Genomic DNA, 20,638 nt, shown 5'->3' on the forward strand with positions numbered 1-20,638 from the left:
CATCAGACCTATTACTGAGTACAATGCACCTTTGGTATGTACCTAACCAGGCATATGCAACAACTGGAACATCCACAGTGGTTCCTTAGTAAAAAAATGCAGGGTATAAGTAAAATGTCCTATGCAAACTGCCTCAAGGTTCTATCCCTGTATTCTGTCTCCCACAGGCTTTTGAGGAGAGATCTATGCCTAGAATACACAGCATTGTCAGACCCCACTTTGATGGACTTCCTGCATATCCAGAAAACAAACAGCACCAGAATTACTCATTCTAAAGACTTAAACCTTGCCTGTGATATACAAAGGACCTGCTGGTGATACAGGTATGCATTCCAGAGACTATCCCCTCTCTGGAACAAGCTTCTCATCCATGTGAAGCAGAGTTCCTCCCTAACCCAATTCAAGTGTAACTTGGACAATGGGGAACAGGAAATTCATCCCCGGATTGGCACCTGTGTCACAAATGAGTGCAGACAACCTGTAAATGGTTTATCTCCCAGGCCCCTGCTTGTAAATGTTTCATCTCCTAGCCCCTGCTTACACTTATCAAGGGTATCAGAACTTGCCAGATATTTGGGATGCATGGCTAGGCTTAAAAAAGCCCTTGTGGTTGTTAGCCTAGTAAACACCTATGAACCTGCAAACAGATTGTAGCCTCCCCACCAGGCTTAATACTTTAATGTATTTAATAGAATAGTGCAGTTTACTTTTATTTAAAGGAATCCAGTGCACCTTTTCTTACTGCTAAAAGTTAATGTTTTTGGAAAGCAGGAATCCTGTTTTTCACATCTGAGATAGGATTATAGCACAATCAGTGTAACTGAAAACACAGGTGCTGTAACTTGTACTTTTGACTGGGCAGCCTTAATTTTGGATTAGGTAATTAGGCAATTGCTCCTATCTGAAGGGTTAAATTAAAATTGTTGAAACTGTAAATAGTTTTGTGTGTTAACTATAAGTTAATAGGGGATTGGGTGTTCTTAAAATGTATTCTATATTTTTTGTTTGAGGGTTTTTATTAAAGCAAAATGTCAGGAAAATGTAGCATGGGTTCATATGGAGATGAGAAAAAATAGCTGTATAAAATCTCAGCCAACCAACCAGTCTGTGCATTTAATACAAACGTTGGAAATTCACATTAAAAACTGTCATGTATAATATGATAGAACCATAGCTTTTTAACATAATGGCTACTCTGTCCTTATTGCCTTGGAATGCAAATGGCCTTACAGATGTAGATACAAAGGAAAGAGCACTGAATTTTATTAACAAACGCAGAGTACAAATAACAATACCACAGGAAACATATTTGGAAAAAATGAGCATGTGAATTTGACAAAGAAAAAATATTTCAGGATGAATAGTCAGCAGAATATCAGGAACAAAGAAAAAGGAGAGTAATAATATTGATTGCTAGAGGGGCTTGAACAGTGATAAAAGAGGGAAAAATGCAATAATGGTGGAGTTGTGGTAGTATGGTGCTACTGGCAAGGAAGGAGGATTACATTGGTATGTATTTATATCCCAAAGCCAAAAAACAAAGACTTTCCACAAGTATGGCACAGGTGCAGGGCCAAACTCCATCAAATCTCAAATCAAAAACAATAGCCAGCACACAACTTCAGTGGTCATAATTAAATATTGATATTGTCATACTATATAACATACCTGATAACAATAACAATTTTGATCAGAAGAAATCAGACTGTAAACTAAAAATTACGTGCTTTTATTTGTTTACTATTTTAAGACATTAACTTAATCAGAAACTTCATTTAAATGTACACTGAAGACAATGCAAACAATATGTGAAAGTGTAAAACTACAGCAACAGTTCTAAATTCAAAAAACATATAAACAAAACCCCACCCACTAGGTGGGTATCATCAGTTATCTTGACCATCTTAATAAAAGTTTAATATTTAAAGTTCCATTGAACTCTGGGGACATGTCAGCTTCAAGTTTCACTTACCATTGTAATTCCCTGACCTCTAGGAGAGGGTTGACATCACCAAAGGGAACTGCCACTTTGTCCAAAACTGCAAACTTAAAATTATAAAAATGGGAGAACACTAGACTATGTTTAGCCAAAGCATTTTTTACTATCTGTGATTCTAATTGCTCTGATATGCTCTTTTATTCTGTCACTTAATCTGCATATAGTTTTTCCAATATAGAAAGAGCCACAATGGAAACTGATTGCGATATACACAATATTCTTGGTGGTATAGTCAAATGAATCTTTGAAATGGAGAGAACAAGGTTTGTGCTGATAACTTGAGATTATCTCCGATCAGAATATGTTGACAGCAAATATAGTGCCAGCAACTGTTCATTCCTTTGGGACCAGAGGGTTGTTTCTTCTGCTATTTCTTTTCAGTTTTCCAGAAACAACTTCAAGGATGCAGTTTTTTTATAGCAGAAGGATGGAGCTGGTCCTAGAGATTTTGTTAATTCTTGATTAACATTAATGATGCTCCAGTTTTTGGCAATACAGTGTCTGATGCTCTGCAAATCTAATGAGACAAGTAGCAGAAAATGTGAACAGTTATTAGTAGGGGGACCTGTGTTAGTAGTAAAACCATATCTCATAATCACTTGGTGCCAAGAACATCTATTAGAATAAACATCATAAAAACAATAGTCAATGAGTTCAACTGGGTAGTTTTTCTCTATAAAGAAAGTTCCTAAAACAATGAGTGAGAAGGTCACTGAAAAACCAATCAGTAAAAACAAAATGAAAACTCCAGCAAAGCTAGAACTTCCACTGAGTGACCTCCCAAACCTCTTGTATCAGAGGCACATGGGATATATGCAAATGATCCTTTTGAACATCAGGTGTTTCAGCTAATTGGCAATTCTGAATGCCCTTGACTTGTTTCATAATTTTAATGGACACTTTCAGGCCAATAAAGCCAAACCCCACTAGCTGTGGATATGCATATTCCGGTCTTGTTATGACCTCATCAGCACAACATTAGCAGAGCAATTAATTAATCATTAGAAACACAGGGCTGTTATACCCAGCTGATGTCCATTATCATTAGGGTCACTGCAAAAATATCCCAAACAACAAACTAAAACAATGAGTGAGAAGGTCACTGAAAAACCAGTCAGTAAAAACAAAATGAAAACTCTAGCAAAGCCAGAACTTCCACTGAGTGACCTCCCAAATCTCTTGTATCAGATGCACATGGGATATATGCAAATGATCCTTATGAACATCAGGTGTTTCAGCTAACTGACAATTCTGAATGCCCCTGACTCGTTTTGTCATTTTAATGGACAATTTCAGGCCAATAAAGCCAAACTCCACTAGCTGTGGATATGCATATTTTGGCCTTGTTATGACTTCATCAGCACAGCACAAGCAGAGCACCTTTAAATTGATGGTAAATATTATCACTGAAAATGAAAAAGTTCTTTTCCAGAACTAATTGTAGAAGTTTACAAAGAGTCTGAGCTTCACCCAACTCTGTACCAGCATGTTTTGTGAATTATATCTCCACTAAGCAAATGCCATCTATATGAGGAATACAAGGGTACAGAGCCACTATGTCAAAGGCAACCAATAAAACATTGCTACAATAGTCAACATCCCCTGTTTATGAAGAGAAACATAGTGAAGGGCCACTTTGTATGTATAAGTAGACTTGCTAGTGGAGAAGATCAGTTTTTTAAAGAATGCTGCTTTCTCAGAAGTCTCTTTATAGAGAAAAACTACCCCATTGAAGTCACTGACTATTGTTTTTATGTTTCTTCTAATAGACATTCTTGGCACCAACCGATTTTGAGATATGGTTTTACTACTAACCCAGGTACCGTTAGTAATGACTGTTCATGTTTTCTGCTACCTATCTCATTAGATTCGCAGAGCATCAGGCACTATATTGCCAAAACCTGGAGCATCATTAATGTTAATCAAGAATTAGCAAAAGGTCTAGGACCAGCCCCGTCCTTCTGCTATAAAACAAAACTACATCCTTGAAGTCGTTTCTGAAAAATGAAAAGAAATATCAGGAGAAACAACCCTCTTGTCCCACAGGAATGAACAGCTGTGGCCACTGTATTTGCTGTCAACATATTATGATTGGAGATAATCTCAGGTTAACAGCACAAAACTTTTCTCTCCGTTTCAAAGATTCATTTGACTGCACCACCAAGAATATTGTGTATATTGCGATCTGTTCCCTTTGTGGCTCTTTCTATACTGGAAAAAAACTATACGCAGATTAACTGACAGAATAAAAGAGCATATCAGAGCAGTTAGAATCAACAGATAGCAATAGCTTTAGCTAAACAGAGTCTAGTGTGCTCCCATTTTTTCTAATTTTAAGTTTGCAGTTTTGGACAAAGTGGTATTTCCCTTTGGCAATGTCAACCCTCTCTTTGATGTCAGGGAATTACAATGGCAAGTGAGACTTCAAACTAACATGCCCTCAGGGCTCAATGGAACTTTAAATATTGAATGTTTATTAAGATGTTTAAGATAGTTGATGGCACCCACCAAGTGGCTGGGGTTGTAGTTATATTTTTTGAATTTAGAACTGTTACTGTAGTTCTACACTTTCACATGTTGTTTGCACTGTCTATAGTGTACATTTAAATGACATTTCTGATAAAGTTTGTGTTTCAAAATAGTAAATGAACAAAGGAGCTTAATTTTTAGTTTACAGTCTGATTTCCTCTGATCGAGGTTTTTATTGTTTTATGTAGTCGCTGTGTTTACCTCATTTGACAGATTCTTCTAGTATACTTGATAACAATATTACAGTACAAAAGACAAACCAATTTCGGACAGAGCCTTCATCAGTGCCATAACAATTCTAGAGAAAAACACATTCAAAATAAGGTGACTCACCAGCATATGTAGAGAATTAAACCCACCCCTAGAAAATCAACCCAAACATAATACATCATTTAAGCCAGAAGGAAACAACGCCCTCAGTTTAACAATCCAAAAATGTTCTCTTATTTAACACTTGATGCCAGCCCAACTTATTAGTCACCCTAGAAGTAATGGGATCTACAGCAGTAAATCTAAAAGATTCAGTGGGATGCTTGAGTGTAGGTTTATATAATGCATTTGATGACCAATGATTCCTGATCTCACTAACATGTTCTGAAATATGTGTTTTAAATTGCCTTGATGTCTGTCCCACATAAAAAGCTGAACTGCATTCTACCAAATATATAACCCAATCAGAAATACACGTATTTAAACACTTGATACCAAATATTATAGATGTAAATGATGTATTTATAGATTATATTTATAGATTTATAGATTATATATAGATTATAGATGTAGCTGATGCAAACTGTATGATTTGCATAACAAATTTACAAATTTTGCAGTGTCCACAAGGCTAACACCCCCATCAAAGGTATTCCATCCATAGAATACTGAACATTAGAAACAGAATGGGGCATTTTTTTGAAATGATTCATAAAAGCTCCAATGGTCTTGCCAGATTTATATGTAAAGGCACAACAAGTTGGCAGTAACTGTGCTAACCTGGTATCCATCAAAACTATCCCCCAATGTTTCTCAATCAAATTACAGAAAGCCCCAGTACTACTACCAAAATTAGTAATAAAATGCATACATTTCTCCTTTTTATCCATTGTTTTATATTTCCCACTTATTCGGTGACCGAAGAGGTTTTGGTTAATGACATGATTACTTTTTGTAGGAAATTAAATTTATTGTTATATTTTGATGACAAAGATATACAGGGTGATTCCCAGTTCAATTTTTAAAGTTCTTTTTTCTCTCTCCCTATGAATTAAAATATGTCAGTTTTCCAACAAAAAGTGTTAAAACACAGCATTTTAATTTTAGATTCTTATGATCATAGGAGGTTACTAGGCTAGTGGTCCTAGGGCCCTTAAAAGCCTAGCAAAGTTCTACCCTTATTTCCATGATCAGCCCCTATTGCCCCTGTACAAGAGGGACACAGGTGGAACCCCGGGGTAAATTTATGGTTACCCACCCCATCCAATCGTCCAGACTGAATTTGAGGAGGGCCAATGAGGTGTTCAGTTTGACATGAAGTGGAGCCTGTTCCAAAGGTGTGTTAGCTTCTGGGAGACAAATCTGTTCCTCCAGCAGGTTCTATTGATGTCACATACCAGGTTAAGGTCTTTAAAGTGAGTAACCCATGTACTTTTTGACTTGCGGATATGCAGCATTTACAATAAAGCAGGGTCAGATATTGCTTTATATGCAAAGCAGAGATCACCTCTGAGTAGTCTGTCTGAAACAGAATAAAATGACAGTGATTTGAGATGATCCACATAGGACAGATGCTGAAGAACTTGAATTTTCCTTGTGAGGAACCTTTCTGGTCTCTCCAGTTGCTGCAGGTACTTGGAAAGGTACATACCAAAAGGGGCATTGTACATAAGTATTGGCCTGATGAGGGAAGAGTACAGGGAAGTTATAACTTTGTTTTTTTCTAGAGGCAATGCCATTACTTATTATACATGGTGGAGACATAGTGATCAACGGTAAAGTTGCTGTCAACCTGTGTGCCCAGGTCACTCACTACAGTGTACTTAGGGTGTTGCTGTTGATATCGTAGTTAACAGGAACATCGCTCTTACCAAAAGGGATGATAACACATTTTTTGCATTGAGTTTAGGGCCATGACCTTGCCACCAATCATTTTTTTTGTGTAAGGCCCTTTTGTAGAATGTTGACATTATTTGGAGATTTTATGACCGCTCCCAGTTTGCAGTCATCAATAAACTTTGTCAGCCACAGACCTTTAGTTTTTGCTTGTACTTTGGAGAAATAGATTTCAAACAGTAGAGGTCCCAAGACTGATCCCTGTGGAAAACCACTGGTTACACATCTGCTGTTAAAGGTGGATTCCCCTAATTTGACTATATGGGTTCTATCAGTGAGCCAATTAGTGACCCATCTAACTATATAAGGGTTGATACCTAGCTGGGTGAGTTTGTTAATGATGCCTGAGTGGGGAATAGAGTCAAAAGCCTTGGCTAAGTCTAGGTATGCACAGATTTCCCCTCTTGCAGATCCGTGGTGACTGTCTTGATGAAGTCTACCAGGTTTAACAGGCATGATCTCCCATTGACAAATCCAAACTGAGTAAGGTCAGTTGTTTGGAGATTACCTATATCTTTGTTGATAAGGGCCATGCTGATTCACTCCATGTCCTTGCAGATAAGGCTAGTCAAGCTAATAGGTCTATAGGTCCCTGGGTCAGTGGAAGCACCACCTTTGTGCAGGGGAAGAATGATGGCCATTTTCCATTCAACTGGGATGAAACTAGTGCTTAGACTATGACTGAAAAGAGTAGCCAATGGTGTTGCTAATTCTTGTTGAAGCCCATGTAGGAATCAGCCTGGGATGTTATCAGGTCCCATAGATGCTATGTTGTCGGCCTTAGATAGTTTGTTTATGACCTGCTCTTTAGAGATACAAGGTAGGGGACAGGTGGTAGGGATGCCAAGGAGTAGGTGCGTCAGGGAGTGAAGTTTTCCCAGAATCTGTCTGCTAACAGGTTAGCTATGCCCACAGGCTCAGTATATGTGGTATTATCATTAACTATTAGTTTGGCACAAATCTAGGCCTTTCCTTTTAGGTTACGGCTGTAACTAAAGAGCGGCTTATGGTTGTCCTTAGTTGAGGAAGCTAATTTGTATTTGTAGCTTGCTTTGGAGGACTTCACATGAAGTCTTGCTTGTTTAAGACAAGGAAGGAGTGTTTCCAGTTTAAGCATCACACCCTCTTACTGTTAGACAGCAATTTCTTCCTCTTATTGTAAAGCCTGTTAATGGCACTTGTCCAGCAGGCAGGTATGCTCTTCCTTGCGGAGCTTGTTTTGGTCCTATCAGGTACAGCCAAGTCAATGCAGTTATACAAGTGTTTGTATAAAGCACTGGTGTAGAACCCATCTGAGGGGGGAGGTGCAGTGAAGCTATTTATACCATCCTGTAAGAGGTTATAATTTGCTTTGGAGAAGTTTTTTAGTTTAGTTGCTGCTAGGAGAGGTGTCAGTTGTGATTGTTATTTTGAATGAGACTGATTTGTGGTCAGTGGTCCAGGGCATTGGAGTTAACAAAGTCAAGGAACCTATGAGCAAGTGATTTTGAGCACGAGTAATTTACCCAGTCAATGGATGAGTAGTTAAAGTTACCCAAATCCATGATGTTCAGATGTATGTTGATAGACTCAAGTATGTCCAAATAGGCAGAGTGGATGCCTTAATTCATGAAGGGGGTCCTGTAGCTGGCAATAACTTAAATAGGTATCGTACCAAGAGTTAATTGCACCTGAAGTATCTCCAGGGAATCATACTGTTTAACCAATCTGGAGGTGTATTTATCTTTAATGAATATTGATATACTACCTCCTTTAGTTTTCATGCCTTCAGTTTGTGGTCTGAATGTTTGAAAGGAGGTGTAACCCAGCATGGCTGGGGTGCTCTCCAGAGCCTTGAACCAGGTATCTGTGACTGCACAAATGTCTGCATCTTCCAGGATGAGGACTACTACCAGTGAGTGCAGTTTCATGTTAAGACTCCTAGCATTTAGCAGCATAACCTTGAGGTTGTTTTTAGGTGGAGTTTTTACGTCAGGAATTGTGTCATTGAGACACTGGCTAAAAAGGCACTATGGAGGTGGCAAGAGCCTTAGGCAATAGCCAAAATCCCAGGGGTGACAGATGAAGACCATCTCTGGCAGAGGTCAGTTGATCATGTCATCCCAGGCTGACAGATACTGGATCCCCTTAGAATGACACCAGAAACTAAGTCAATTATTGAAGTCAATCATTTTCTCTCTGTATTGAGGCATCATCCTAGGTGAAGGTAAAATGCTGCTTAAGGCTAGGGACATACCAGCCTGATACACATAGTCCAAGAGCTCAGTCATGCCTCTCTTCATATAGTCTAGAGAGGTACATCTCAAGTCATTCACACCAGCATGGACTATGACAGAGTCATAACAGTACCTGTAGTTAAGAAACTTGAGTGTATGTGTGATATGGTGTATCCTGGCACCTGACAGACAGCTGACCATGATCTTTTCCTTATTCAACCTCATAAGAGGGACATCTGGACAGATAGGATGGCCAGCCTCCTCCGTACCATCATGTCATCCACTTCCAAGCTGCATCCTGTCAATGAAGCTACAATGAGTGTAGCAAGTCTTAGTTCATGTTTGGCAGGTTGATTGGTTTTATGTGTAACTTTTGCTCAACAGAACTATGCCAAGTAGCCCAGGTTGGCAACTGCACACCAGCCAGCCAGTAACTTTTTGACCCAGGGCTGCTGGGTTTTATGGCAAGCACACACTGGCCAATAGGGCCACATACACCCCTTCCACTGTTAGCATGGATCCCTTGCATAGTTCGGAATAGGCTGCATCTTCAACCCCCTTATCACCAGCAAATACTCATGCCGCTTTGGCAACATTAGTCAACATAACTGAATGACCTAGAGCCATATTTTACACCATTAAGTGGCTAGCCCTGCCACAGCATGCAATCTGTGATCCTTGTTCTCCTATCATAAGGATACTGAGCACCACAGTAGCTGCCCAAAGCAGTTAGTCTATACATATCTTCCCCCATAGGGCACCATGTAGTGCAGCAATATGCTCAGCATTCTGTATACAGAATTTTGTGTTTTTGGACTTTGTCTGTAGAATTCTGAATTTTGTGTTTGTAATTATGTCTACATAATCATATTGCTAGAATACTTTCCTTACAGTTCAACCTGTAGAATGCTGCATCTAGAAAATTATTTCATAGAATATTGTATTTGGGATTCCATTTGTAAATTCCATGTTTAACAATCCGATTGTAGAGTTTTGTGTTTAAAATTTTAACAAAAACTCCAGAGACTGACTAACAAGCAGCAAAATTCTGCTGATAGAATTCCAGAAGATAAAACTGGACAGATTGATCTGTACAGCTAGAATTCTGAACAAAGAATTTTTCATACAGAATCTATTTATTATTTATTTTTATGTATTTGCGTTTGTTAACCGGGTAGTGTCCGACTGGGTTAGAAACCCATTTTCAGCGGAGACCTGGGGAGAAAAGCTCCAGAACAATTCAAACAGTTAAAGTTAATGCAAGTTACAAGATCACACAAGAAATACAAGGAATGGCAAACGTTTACATAATATGCAAAACAAATTAGGTACAATTTATAAAGTTAGATAAAGGTATACAATATCCAAAAGAAAAAGAGATAATATGCAAGTAATGCAAGAAATGAGCAGTAATAGGTATCTCATGCAAGAGAAGAGTAGTAATAGAAAAAAAAAACTAGCCAGGAGCAATACAGGAGCAAGGCCAGTTTGTATTTAGATAATCTTTCAAGGTAGTTTTAAATGTGGACAGGTTTGGATTATGTAGGATGTGCTGAGGAAGATTAAAACTAAATACTGCATTGTATGGTTCCCCAACATGTATTCAAGTTAAAGGTCAGCAAATCTCAACAGGAAGAAAACAACTGGTCAAACCTTTCCCTTAATGAAACTTTCCTTAAAAAATATTTTTATACTGATAAGTACCTCTGTACCCCCAGTACAGAGGGTAAGCCCCTACATACACTCAGAAGATATATACCAGTGCCATTATCACATCAACACAGGGAAAAGACCATAAGCAGTGTTATCAATGCCAGCACACCAACAGAAATAAAAACAGTGATTTGGCCTCTCAGGCCAAGGGCAACCGCAAGGCATTCTTTATCTTTGTCTACAGCCTCAAAGCCAATGCACAATTGTGTGCATAACTCATTCTTAATGGAGCCACCTATAAGGAGCCAGAAGATATAACAAATCTACTGGAAGACAAATTCAGCTCTAATGTTTCCCTCTCTCCCCTTCCACCTCCCCTCAGGAAAAATCATATAACTCCCCCTATTATTAATAGGGAACTGGTCCTCAATGCTCTCAAGAACACTGCATCGAAGAGCCCAGACAATATCCCAGGATGCTTTCTAAATAGCATGACACATGACCTATTAGAAATCAATATTTAATGTGCACTTCCAAACAGGTTTTGTGCTTCATGAAATGAGAACAGCAACACTCAACACTCTGCACAAAAATAGGCCATCTACAGACCCTGGAAATTGAAGACCCATAAGTCTCACTAGTCTCATGTACAAAGCCATGGAAAAAATTATCATGGACTTGATCAATAATGACAGAGAATACCTCCAAAAACTAAACCCAATCCAATTTGCATTTGTCAGGGACAGGTTGTGATGATGTGAGGCAGTGCCAGCTGTGCCATGGAGAGTAGGGCAGTGCATGTATAACATATGCCAGCATAGCTAGATGGAGTTTTGTAAATAATTATATGTCATTTGAATATCAGACTCATTTCTACAGATGCTTGTGTTAAAAATGTATTTGTAAAGTTGCTTGTGTTAAAAATGTATCAACAGTGAGCCCTAGGGCACAGAAATGAAATATACACATATGTCAGACTGTATGGTTGTAACTGATGAAATGTATATATTGTAACAAAGGATACTGGAAGGGAAGTGGTTAAGCTTAGCCAAGCTAACCTTAAGAAAAATAGCCTGAAATTAAATGACTTGGTTTAGCCATAAAGATTTTATCTCACAGGTCTGAATGCAGCCATAGACACAATGTCTGTGAAAAGCCTGGGCTGGTATCCTGCTCTATTGCCCTTAGTGGTGAATTAATTGCTATCCTAGGGTGCCAGAGAATGGCTTGTTAGTTTATGCAGGAAGGGTGGAAGTGTTGGAATTGTTTTACAATTTCCAGATGCTGTAATAAACCTTAGTTAAAGTTCTATGTGTGTATTGTGACACATCAGTGCCAGATCCTGGCTCAGTTATAGTGAGGGCAATGTGGGAACCACAGAGTCAGATGACCGGATGTGATGCCATTCTATATCCAGCACTGACACTATATTTCAATACTAGTTAGAGATGTGAGGTGTGCACTCTGTTTTTGGATCTAGCAGGACACTCATCCACTTTCATCTTGCTTGCTTTAGTAAGTAACTATGGAACGATAATTCTTCATTGAGTTATAGTGAGATTAGCTAAATGTTGTTTTTTTTTTTATCTGTCTGAGTCTTTCCATCTGAGTTTATTTTTGTATATATTTCCTGTGATGAAACTCTGGTGTTTATTGTAAATAGATATTTAGTATTTATGTTTTTTATTATTATTTATTATTAAATACAGTATATCTAAACCTTTCATTGTGGCTGATCTTTTAGAAAATATTTGACCTTTGAGAGTACTCGCATTTATTTAGTGGGCACTGTGCCTCCATGCTCCTGAAAGTCTTACTGCTTGGCTGCTCGGTTAACCACTACCATTAGTATAAGTATTAATTTTACTAAGTGTAATTGGGTACCCTGGTAAGAGCCTCAAAGTAGCTGGCTTTGGGTGTTCTGGTAGCAGCAACTCTACCTTATAATCTGGGTGGAGGTGGCAGAGTGGGTAAGCTGTGTCAGCTTTTCCCATGTGGGGGGGTTGTGTGTGTGTGTGTGTGTGTGTGTGTGTGTGTGTGTGTGTGTGTGTGTGTGTGTGTGTGTGTGTGTGTGTGTGTGCGCACATGTGTGTGTGTGTGAAAATCAAATCTCAAAGAGAGTGTGTGTGATAGCTACTTTGAACAAGAACACTGAGAGCATTGATTTCACAGAGAGAGTGGTGGAGGACTTGACTTGGAACACCTGGCTAAGGACTTAGCTCTGTAGTGGTCAGTGGGGAGTCTTATTTGGGGCCTGAAGAGAAAGCCCACCCCCAGGACTGGAGTATGCATTCCTTGTGAGCTCTTAAGGGAAACTGTACTTGGTGCAGAGGGCTGCATTTGAAAATACTGTGTGTGTCTATTTTTCTCATATTGAATGTTCCCCACCAGTGGCAGTGGTGAGGACTGAGGATCCTTGATCGCTGGCCCAGGGGAGGGATGTCATGGAGGTCATGCCTACTTGACCAGGTGATATTTTTTGAGAAGGTCACTAAAGCAATGGATGAGAGCAAAATGGTTCAAACTGCATACCTGGACCTGTCCAAGGCATTTGACATGTGACTGGTTATTAACAGGTTCATAGGTAGATACTAGGCTATCAGCCCAATGGCTTAAGTAAGCCTAGCCAACATGGTTCCCTGGCTTACGCCACCCAAGAAAGTTAATTTCCTGTGCCCCTGTCGAGCAGGGCCACAGAAGTGATCCCCGGGGTGTATTTCCTATTTCCCATCCACTCATCAAGACTTTTCTTGAAGAGTGCTAATGAGGAACTTTGCTTGACATAGATGGGTAGCTTGTTCCAGAGTATAAGAAGACTCTGGGACAGAAATGTATCCCTCCTGCATGTACTGTTTATTGTGGTGACAAGATTTAGGTCCATAGAGCATGTAGCTTGGAAGGATTGGGATTTCTTTAGGTGTAGCATGTCCAACAGCTCTGGGTTTAACATAGCTTTATATGTTAGGCAGAGAGCTCCTCAGAGTAGGCGATATGCTACAGAGTAAAGCTGGAGTTTTTTGAAATGGTCAGTGTAGGGCATCTGTTTGAGGCCAGTAATCCTCTTTGTGAGGTACTTCTGTGGCCTTCCCAGCTGCTGCAGATGTCTTATGAGGTACATTCCAAAAGGAGCATTGTACTCTATAATGGGTCTAATAAGTGCCGAGTAGAGGGGAACAATGACCTCTTTTTTTCTGGATGAGAACCCTTTTGTGATGAGGTGTGCCACATAGAAGGATTTCCTGACTACTGTGGCGATGTGATTATCAAAGGAGAGACTACTATCCACCTGGGTCCCAAGGTCTCTTATCACACATTTGGCGTTAAGTAGACTGCCGTTTATGTGGTAGTTTATGGGTACAGTGTTTTTACCAAAGGGGATGACAATGCACCTTTTGGCATTGAGCTTGAGGCCATGCCTCTAACACCAGGCATCTGTCTCAGTGAGGCCCTTCTGTGGGATGTCCACATCATTTGTGGACTTGACTATGGCTCCTAGTTTGCAGTCATCTGTGAACTTCATTAGCCAGAGGCCTTCTGTGTTAGCCTGTACTTCAGAGAAGTAGATACCAAACAGGAGAGGTCTCAGGACTGAACTCTGTGGTACTCCACTTGTCACTGGTTTGAAGTCAGATTTGGAGTCTGCAACTTTTACAGTGTGGGTTCTGTCAGTGAGCCAGTTGGCAACCTATCTTGTGACATAGGGATTTATACTTAGTTTAGTGAGTTTAGCTATAATTCCAGAATGGGGGATGGTGTCGAAAGACTTGGCGAGGTCAAGATAGGCTATATGAACCACCTTACCCTTGTCTACCGCTTTGGTGACTGCCTCAAAGCAGTCTATCAGGTTCAGAAGGTATGATTTGCCTTTCACAAACCCGAACTGGGTGGAGTCCAGAGTTTGGAGGTTAGCAATGTCTTTGTTTATGAGTTCCATGATGATACGTTCCATGGCCTTGCAGACCAGGCTTATTAGGTTAATAGGGCGATAGTTCCCAGGATCAGTGGTGCCCCCCCACCCTTTGTGGAGTGGGATAACTGTTGCTGTGCACCATTCAGTAGGCACAAAGCCTGACATGAGACTATGATTGAATATGGTGCTTAGGTGGGGAGCCAGTTCGTTCTGAAGTTCATGTAAAATGCAGCCTGGGATGTTGTCCGGTCCCATGGATGCTGTGTTTTTGGTTTTAGAGATTGCAGCTTTTACCTGCATAGATGTGATTACAGGGACTCTGCATTCTTCCTGTATAGATATGGGCCCTTTAGGGGGTGAGAAGATGGCAAAGTTAGCACTGAACCTATCTGCCAGAATGTTGGCAATATCAGTTGGTTCTGTAATTTTCCTGCCATTGTGCTGTAACTCAGAGCACATCTGGGTGTTGCCATTACGATTCTTGACATAGAAGCCACTCTTGTGGTAGATAAGCTACCTAGTGCATACCACTCCCACTAATAAGCTAGAAGGCTTCCCTCCAACAGAGAAAGGTTTGGGGGGCTCAGAAGCTTACAAGCAGTCCTGGATACAGCAAATCTGTATCTGGACTAGACTAGTTATAGGAAAGGTGGGAAACAAGTGCAAATGCAGGCTTTTAAACCAGTAAGTTGAAAGAGATGGAAAAGCTGCCAAACGGCCAATAAACTCCAATTTCTGGGCCAGAAACCACTCTTGTGGTAGATAGGCTACCTAGTGCTTACCACTCCCACTGATAAGCTAGAAGGCTTCCCTCCAACACAGAAAGGCTTGGGGGGGGGGCTCAGAAGCTTACAAACTGTCCTGGATACAGCAAATCTGTATCTGGACTAGACTAGTTACAGGAAAGGTGGGAACAAGCACAAATGTGGGCTTTTAAACCAGAAAGTTGAAAGAGATGGAAAAACTGCCAAACGGCCAATAAACTACCATTTCTGGGCCAGAAACCGCTCTTGTGGTAGATAGGTTACCTAGTGCTTACCACTCCCACTGATAAGCTAGAAGGCTTCCCTCCAACACAGAAAGGCTTTGGGGGCTCAAAAGCTTACAAACAGTCCTGGATACAGCAAATCTGTATCTGGACTAGACTAGTTACAGGAAGGGTGGGAAACCACAGGGTGGCCTAATGGTTAAGGTGTTTGCCTTACAAACACAAGGTGCAGGGTTTGAGGCTCACAAGGGATAATTGGCTAGGCTTAAAATTGCTCACAAGGACAGTTAGCTTTGTACTAATCTATGAACCTATGAAACAAGAGCAAACGCAGGCTTTTAAACCATAAAGTTGAAAGAGATGGAAAAACTGCCCAAACGGCCAATTAACTACAATTTCTGGGCCAGAAACCACTCTTGTGATAGATAGGCTACCTAGTGCTTACCACTCCCACTGATAAGCTAGAAGGCTTCCCTCCAACACAGAAAGGCTTTGGGGGCTAAGAAACTTACAAACAATCCTGGATACAGCAAATCTGTATCTGGACTAGACTAGTTACAGGAAAGGTGGGAAACAAGTGCAAACACAGGCTTTTAAACCAGAAAGTTGAAAGAGATGGAAAAACTGCCCAAACGGCCAATTAACTACAATTTCTGGGCCAGAAACCACTCTTGTGGTAGATAGGCTACCTAGTGCTTACCACTCCCACTGATAAGCTAGAAGGCTTCCCTCCAACACAGAAAGGCTTTGGGGGCTCAGAAGCTTACAAACAGTCCTGGTTACATCAAATCTGTATCTGGACTAGATTAGTTACAGGAAAGGTAGGAAACAAGCTTTAGAATTTTTTTTTTTGGAAAGGGAGAAAAGAGAAACAGAAGATAATTTAAAATTAAGGAGCAAAATGGCTTGCCCTTCACAAATGTCCTCTCTGTATTAGGTAGAATGAGCTAGTGACACTAGACTGGAATAGAGCTGGGATAAAGCTGAACAGATGGGAATGATAGGAGTGTCTGAAGTCAAAATATCATCTCACTGTACTCGGTTGAGTGAGCAAATGAGATAGACCCAGGAGGAGTGTTCATACACAAATGTCTTATGTGCTTCCCATTCATGAGAAGGTGGGGAGAGAATTAGAAAGGCTACTTATTGTAAACAGTGTGCAGGCTTAAGCAGCACACAAGTAGGCCACAAATATGTGAAATTGTGTACCTTCACAACACAGTCTTCAGAAAGAAACAACATGTTTTTATTGTCTTTCTAGTCCCTGGCTGCTGTATGCTCCTGAACCCAGAGGATATCTACAACCTCAACCTATCCACGGCCTTCCTCTACTGAACATACCTGGCCTCTAAGGACCTCCTGAATTACCTCAGGCTTTGGCCATTTTGGACCGTCTGTCTCTACTACTACCCCACTGAATTTTTCACCTGCTACTACAATTAATTAACAAACAACCTATCCACGGCCTTCCTCTACTGAACATACCTGGCCTCTAAGGACCTCCTGAATTACCTCAGGCTTTGGCCATTTTGGACCGTCTGTCTCTACTACTACCCCACTGAATTTTTCACCTGCTACTACAATTAATTAACAAACAACCTATCCACGGCCTTCCTCTACTGAACATACCTGGCCTCTAAGGACCTCCTGAATTACCTCAGGCTTTGGCCATTTTGGACCGCCTGTCTCTACTACTACCCCACTGAATTTTTCACCTGCTACTACAATTAATTAACAAACAACCTATCCACGGCCTTCCTCTACTGAACATACCTGGCCTCTAAGGACCTCCTGAATTACCTCAGGCTTTGGCCATTTTGGACCGTCTGTCTCTACTACTACCCCACTGAATTTTTCACCTGCTACTACAATTAATTAACAAACAACCTATCCACGGCCTTCCTCTACTGAACATACCTGGCCTCTAAGGACCTCCTGAATTACCTCAGGCTTTGGCCATTTTGGACCGTCTGTCTCTACTACTACCCCACTGAATTTTTCACCTGCTACTACAATTAATTAACAAACAACCTATCCACGGCCTTCCTCTACTGAACATACCTGGCCTCTAAGGACCTCCTGAATTACCTCAGGCTTTGGCCATTTTGGACCGTCTGTCTCTACTACTACCCCACTGAATTTTTCACCTGCTACTACAATTAATTAACAAACAACCTATCCACGGCCTTCCTCTACTGAACATACCTGGCCTCTAAGGACCTCCTGAATTACCTCAGGCTTTGGCCATTTTGGACCGTCTGTCTCTACTACTACCCCACTGAATTTTTCACCTGCTACTACAATTAATTAACAAAGTATGTTTGCACATTTGGCTCATCCTGAATGAAATTGCTTGTTCATTGGCTTGTACATATTGTTTTTGCCTCTGAATCAGGTACTCCAGCAGCCAGACTCCTCTCCCTACTTTCACCTAATAGTCCTATCCCTGTTTCTACCATTTCTTTCATCACCTTTCCATCCCTTGCCTAAGGTACTTTCTGCATCTTACTTTCTGCCCACTAGGTGGCAGTATAACACAGCTTTGTCTCCCTCATCTTTAATTTTCTTAGCCCAATACTCTTATCTTTTCTTCTATTTTTCTCACCTATTACCTTACTGATTCTCCCACCAGCCCCTACTTTTTCCCTCCTATCTCCTCACCCAGACTGTATTTCCTACCTTGACAAGCTTCTTGGTGCTCCGGCTCTCCTTCTGGACTGATTGGCTACGCTTTCTCCAGTAGTTGTTTCTCCTTAGACTCATATCTCTCTCTACTTTTATCCTTGCTTTCACTTTTTCTTCCTCTAGTTTACCTACTCTACTTCTTCCTTTCCCAGATTTACCTACGATAGTATTTGATTCTCCCAAAGTACCCTGCAGGTACCTCCCTCCTTGCACACCTTCCTTACCTGCCCCTCTGTTTTTTGTTGTCCCTCCTTTTCCCACCTCATTTCCTGCCTCTACTGCTTATAAGGAGGTGACCTCTGCGCCTTTCCTTTATTATCTTTCTAGTCCCTGGCTGCTGTATGCTCCTGAACCCAGAGGATATCTACAACCTGTAAGTCTCCTCAAGTGTTTTATAACTATTTTGTCTTTGGTTGCATTTATACCGCTATGTAATATTGTGCCTTGGTGGCAATTGTAATGCTTTGGAGTGTTTTGTGTTTCTGGTGCCCCCCTTGTATTTTTACATCGTTTATGGTGATTATCGCTCCTGGTATATCTCTACTGTAGCAGATCCTTTGAAGCCATTTGCATAATATAGCCTAGCGTTATTACTTAAGCTCTATGTTGTTTTGACTTGCAGAGTCCTGCTCACTCTAGCTTGTTACCCGAAGGAAATATTTATCCTCCCCACAGTTTATTAATACGGCACTGCTAGTACCTTCAGTAGATAGCGCTGCTCTTGGATAACCTGGTAGCTTAACAATTATAGGGGTGTTTTTAGCGTACTGAGTATAGCGGGTAATTAACCTCTATTTTAGTCTTACCGACTTGAGTCTACACTTGTTAGCCCGGGAAATTGTACTGTGCTGTGTATAGCGGAGTAATTCAAACTCTAATTTAGTTATAGCGACTTAAGTGTAACTTTGTTAGGCTGGGATGTAACAGTCTAGATAGTCGTACTATGTCTGAGTGTGCTGACTACCTCTGACGCTAATCTCCAGTAACTACCGATAACTGTTCTACCTGGCTTTACAGTTTAATTTTGCTGTGGAAACTAATTATTTGTTTTATAACCACTAGTTTTAACTGTTAACACCCTATCAGCGACCTTAGCTTTAGGTCCTTTTCCACGTGGCCAGGACTGCGTAGTTCTATAAGCGAGCTTTAAACTCCATGTTGCTACATTAGCATTCCGCTTACTTTTTCCCTCATTGAATGTAATAACGGGGCTGAACAGCATGCTTAGACCCAGCCAGTGAATCCTAATCGGGGCTTATGCATGTATTTTTCCTAGAATAGTTTGGGCATATGTTTCCTTTGCATACTGTCGTGATAAGGTTAAGTGTACTGTAGCTTTGTCTATATCTTTCTAAATGACCTTATTTTTCATCATTGACTTGCTAGCATTGTTTTCAAGTAACGGATATGCTTTGAAACTGTGGAAAACTGTTGATTGAAGCTGTTTTAGTTCCTGACTGGTTTAAAATGTTATACCTATCCTTTTATTGTGTATACCTCTGAAGAGTCACAGGACGTTTAAGAACTGCTAGAACTGTTATATGTTACATGGGTCTCTTTCAAATTGCTCGTTTTTTCATCTGAACTGAATGTTTTCTCCTAATCATTAATGTAACTACTCTTAGGAAGTATTACTACAGCTTTTAACTATTTTGCAGAAGTACAGTATTATCTAATCTCAACTGTGTAACTTAAGTCCTTTAATGAGATATTACATTTTTAACATCCTCTCTCTCTTACCTCTTAGCATTCCTAGCAACCTATCCACGGCCTTCCTCTACTGAACATACCTGGCCTCTAAGGACCTCCTGAATTACCTCAGGCTTTGGCCATTTTGGACCGTCTGTCTCTACTACTACCCCACTGAATTTTTCACCTGCTACTACAATTAATTAACAAAGTATGTTTGCACATTTGGCTCATCCTGAATGAAATTGCTTGTTCATTGGCTTGTACATATTGTTTTTGCCTCTGAATCAGGTACTCCAGCAGCCAGACTCCTCTCGGCCTACTTTCACCTAATAGTCCTATCCCTGTTTCTACCATTTCTTTCATCACCTTTCCATCCCTTGCCTAAGGTACTTTCTGCATCTTACTTTCTGCCCACTAGGTGGCAGTATAACACAGCTTTGTCTCCGGCTCATCTTTAATTTTCTTAGCCCAATACTCTTATCTTTTCTTCTATTTTTCTCACCTATTACCTTACTGATTCTCCCACTAGCCCCTACTTTTCCCCTCCTATCTCCTCACCCAGACTGTATTTCCTACCTTGACAAGCTTCTTGGTGCTCCGGCTCTCCTTCTGGACTGATTGGCTACGCTTTCTCCAGTAGTTGTTCCCTCCCTACCCCTTATCCCACCCACCCCACGTATCCCTACATTTATACCTAACTAGCCACACCCCTACTGCTCTAGCCTATCCCACCTACCAATCTTCATCAACATAACCTCACCTTACCATTGCCCTCCCACCCTCACTACTCTCTTGTAGATTAACCCTGTCAAACTCCCATAGCCTTCTACCTCACAGCATTTTACTTTCCTATATTAACT

The sequence above is a fragment of the Protopterus annectens genome, chromosome 2.part1 (assembly GCF_019279795.1).
Source record: "Protopterus annectens isolate FY-2018-M chromosome 2.part1, PAN1.0, whole genome shotgun sequence".
NCBI classification, from domain to species: Eukaryota; Metazoa; Chordata; order Ceratodontiformes; family Protopteridae; genus Protopterus; species Protopterus annectens.